The sequence below is a fragment of the Dendroctonus ponderosae genome, unplaced genomic scaffold (assembly GCF_020466585.1).
Source record: "Dendroctonus ponderosae isolate FM_Combo_2020 unplaced genomic scaffold, Dpon_F_20191213v2 Dpon_F_20191213_2, whole genome shotgun sequence".
In the NCBI taxonomy this organism is placed as follows: domain Eukaryota; kingdom Metazoa; phylum Arthropoda; class Insecta; order Coleoptera; family Curculionidae; genus Dendroctonus; species Dendroctonus ponderosae.
The window spans coordinates 433,685-438,515 of NW_026018165.1; positions in this window are offsets into that span (position 1 = coordinate 433,685).

Genomic DNA, 4,831 nt, shown 5'->3' on the forward strand with positions numbered 1-4,831 from the left:
CTATGATGGTGATCGAAGAGCGACTCCCTGAGATGCTCCCGGGGATACTCCCTTCTCTCAAAGTCAATAATAGACACACAGATGGTACGCATCTGATAAACCATGTCACATCGCTACATAACATCGCTTGAAAATTTGGTTTTCTGTTTTTAAGTCCCAAAAATTACCAAAAATATAATGTTTGGTATGCTAGGAAGTGAGCTCTGGAGATTTTTAAAAGAAATGACGTTAATTTTGAATTAGCCTGTATATATGTTACGGGCAATGTAAATAATTGGGCATTGTTGAAAATGCCCGGGCAATTTAAAAAGTGCCCAAAAGGATATGACAAAATGATAAATTTTGTTGCAAATATTACATTGCCCGGTCATTATGTATAATGCTAAAAGTCAAGTGGGCAATTTAAAAACGACCTAACTGACAAAGTAACAAACGAAAAATAACAATTAAAATTTCACATGCTGACAAACAAACAAGTACAAACAAAACTTGAGTCCAAATAAAAATAATGTATTAGATATTGTTGTAGTAGAATGGCAATGGCAATCCAGTTTAGTTTGTTAATTACGGGTCATACCCTGCTTTTGAGTTGTCAACGTCAAGTCACTGGTGTAAAGTAGTAAAAAGTAAAAGGGAACACGCTGGTTTTCATTAATGTTAGTTACATTATTTAATAGTTATTAAAGTTAAAACACAAAGTTTCTGGCGTTTAATTACCCTACTACATATCTGCATTAGGTTATGGGCCCAGACCGTCGGTAAAAGTAAAACAGAAACTTTTGTGGTGAGGCTAAGTGTGTAATTGCCAGTAAAAAAATAAAAATAAAATACAAAATGGAATTTCAACTTCGACCTTTAAAGCTGAATGGCGACAATTGGGTTGTATGGAAATTTCAGACAACAGTAATACTGAAAGGACAGTCGCTTTCTGACATACTGACTGGAAGTAAAGAAAATCCTAAGTCGGGGGCTGAAGCTGTAGCAGCTTGGGAGAAAGAAGATGTTAAAGCCCAAACAATACTAGTTACCCGGATTGAGGAGGGACCCTTAGTTCATTTGCTGTCTTGTGAAACATCACATGAAATGTGGGCAAAGCTGAAGTCAGTTTTTGACAAGGAATCTGTGGTCAGTATTCATTTACTTCAACTGAAATTCTTCATGCTTGAATTTGGAAATCAGTGTCAACATATGTTTCGAAATTGGAAGAAATAAGAAGTAAACTGAAACAGGCAGGGAAGGAAATCTCCAGTAAAATGGTAATGACGAAAATCCTAATGTCTTTGCCAGAACATTTCAGACATTTTAGATCTGCCTGGGAATCTGTATCTGAAAATAATCAAACCTTAGATGAGCTAATATCCAGATTGCTCATAGAAGAAGAAATATCAAAATCTGCAGATGAAGTCACAGCCCTGACAAGCAGTTCAAGGAGGATTCAAGGCTCAGTTCAAGGAAATAAAAATAAGCCAACATGTCACTTTTGCCATAAAGTTGGTCACATTCAAAAATATTGCTTCAAGAAAAACAATCAAAAGGATAAACACTGCAGTTTTTGCAAAAAGAGTGGCCATCTTGAAGTTGATTGTTATTTTAAGAAAAATACTAAGCCAAGAAAACAAACTAATGACCCACCTGATACAAATGCGTTCATTGGATCTTCAATACAAATCGGGGGTAATGATTGGTGTATGGATACGGGAGCATTAGACTATATGTGCTGGAAGAAGGATGTTTTTGTTACTTTTAGTGAGGCAAATGTAAACAGGAAAGTAAAAGTTGGCAATGGGTCATTGCTTGATGTGAAAGATATTGGCAATGCTGAGTTGTGGGCTTACAATGGATGTAAGCTTGTCAAGACTACTTTAACAAATGTTTTATTTGTTCCTGGACTCAAGTTTAACCTGTTCTCTGTGGGTTGTGCACTAGATAAAGTATATCAGATGTTGTCGGACGGTACAATGTGCAAGTTAGTGGACAAAAATGGATCAGTTCGTGCCTTAGCAAGAAGATACAACAAACTATACAAAATGGAGTTTGTACATGATGTAAGTGCTTTTGAATCTTGCATGTCAAGCTATTTTGATAATACTGTTGATTTATCAGAATGTAATGCAGTTAAAACTGTAGAGAGTTTAAATGTATGGCATGATCGTTTAGTCCATCAAAATATTAAACATAACATGTAAAACAGATTTTGACTAGAAATAGTATAAACTTTATAGAAAACTCAGAAAAGTTTACTTGTGAAAAGTGTTTAGCAGGTAAACAGCATCGAATCTCCTATCCTTTAAGTTCTTCCAGAGAAAATAAATCTTTAGAATTGGTACATGCAGATGTCTGTGGACCGATGGAAAATGTTTCACTTGGTGGTTTCAGATACTTTTTACTTATGAAAGATGACTATTCCTCATATCGTTATGTGTTTTTCATGAAAAATAAGAGTGAAGTAAAACACAACATTGAAAAGTTTATTTCTTTAGCTGAAAGAGAAACGGGGAATAAATTAAAGGTATTGAGGACTGATAATGGTCTAGAATTTGTCAATAAAGATCTAAAAGCTGTTCTTGAAAAACATGGCATAAAACATCAAAGGTCAGTCAATTATACACCTCAACAAAATGGAAGGGCTGAGCGCGATATAAGAACCCTGGTTGAATCAGCTCGAACCATAATTAGTGATATGGACAAGAAATTTTGGGCAGAAGCAGTCAATACTGCAACTTACATTATAAATAGAACAGGTCCAACTGTAGTAAATAATAAAAGTCCATATGAGTTATGGCATAATAAAAGTTTTAGCTTGAAAGGACTAAAAAATGTTGGTTCAAAAGTATCTTCTCATGTTCCCAAAGAAAAACGTCTAAAGTGGGACAAGAAAAACCAAATTGGAATTTTTGTTGGGTATGGAATTGAGGTTAAAGGATACCGAATCTATATTCCATCGAGAAATAAAGTGGAAACACATGCTGATGTGATATTTCTACAGGAAAGCAAATTAGAACAAGTTTTGACTGAAAGCCAATTTGAAGAAGGTCAAGAAGATTATGGTCAAGTTCCAAATTTTGAATACAACACTGATTCAGGGGGTGAAAATTCTAAACCTTTTGAAGAAAATAATAAATCTGAAAATTACATTAATAATGATGAAGATCAAATTGAAAGAAACCAAGGAAACTATACCCTAAGAATAAATATTAAAAGACCTGTTAAACTGAAGGATTATGAGCTAGATTTTGATACTTTTTTCCTTTTACTGACAGATGAAGAAGATCTCAAAACTTATGAAGATGCACTAGAAAGTGGTGATTCTGAGAAATGGAAGCAAGCTGTTTAAGATGAAGTCATTGCCTTAGAAGAAAACCAGACTTGGGAGTGTATGCAGAATGTTCCAGAGGGTGTTGCTGAAAGTGATGTGATAAGTTGTAAGTGGGCTTTTAGGCGAAAGCAAAATGAAAGTGGTAGTGTGAATCGCTATAAAGCTCGTCTTGTAGCTAGAGGTTTTCAACAGAAAGAAAATGTGTTTCTTGATGATTTTTATAGCCCTGTGGCAAAATTAACATCTGTTAGTATTTTTATGGCGTTATGTAATAATTTAAAAATACCTGTTTTTCAACTGGATGTTTGTAATGCGTTTTTGAAAGGTGATATTAATGATAACATATACATTTCTTTGCCTGAAGGCTGTAAATATAAAAGGGGAACAATTTACAAGCTAAAGAAGTCATTATATGGTTTGAAGGGTTCACCAAAAAGTTGGTATGATAAATTTAATTCTGTAATGACTAATTTATCTTTTGTACGCTTTGAAAATGAATACTGTTTGTATGTAAAAGTCATAGAATCCTATAAAACTTATATTTTAATATATGTTGATGATTTGTTTTTAGCTGGAACTAATCCAAAAGAAGTTGAGTATATTAAGCAAATGTTGAATTCATACTTCAAAATGAAAAATTTTGGGTTTGGTAAAGTACTTTTTGGGTATGGTAATAACTCAAGATATTGCAGCAAGAGAAATTAAAATTAATCAAACCAACTACTTGAAGAGTATTTTGCTGAAATATAATATGCAAAATTGCAAACCTGTAAGTTCACCAATGGATTATAATTTCAAACATGATGTATTACTTAGGAGTGCTTCTGAAAGTTGTGAACTGGAGAATAAGTGCATAGCTTTAATTGGTTCACTGATGTATAGTATGTTGTGTTCAAGACCAGATCTTAGCATTTCTATTAGCATTCTAAGTAGATATCAAAAAAGTGCTAGTAATGAACTGTGGCAAGCACTAAAAAGAGTCTTAAGATACATTCAGGGAACTTTGAACTATAGCCTTATTTTCAAATGTAGAGAAAGTTTTAATGAAGCAAACTGTATTGTTGGTTTTTGTGATTCTGACTGGGCTGGTGATGTGGTAGACAGAAAGAGTACATCAGGCTATGTATTTAAATTATTTGGATGTACGATATCCTGGACTTCCAGAAAGCAATCTACAGTTGCCCTGTCATCAACTGAGTCTGAGTACATAGCTTTAAGTTTTGCAGTGAGTGAAGCCTGTTGGCTCAAGCATTTGTTGATTGATTTAAAGTTGTTTAAAATTGTACCATGTGTCACTTTATATAAAGATAATCAGTCTGCTATAAAAATAGCCAAGAATCCTGAGTTTCATAAACGGCTTAAACACGTGGATATAAAGTTTCATTTCATTCGTGAAAAAGTGAAAGAAGGAGTAATCCAAATAAAGTACATTAGTACTAAAAGTCAATTGGCAGATGTTTTTACAAAACATTGAAGACAGTTGGAGTCAATAGCTGGAAAACTATATAAGCGACG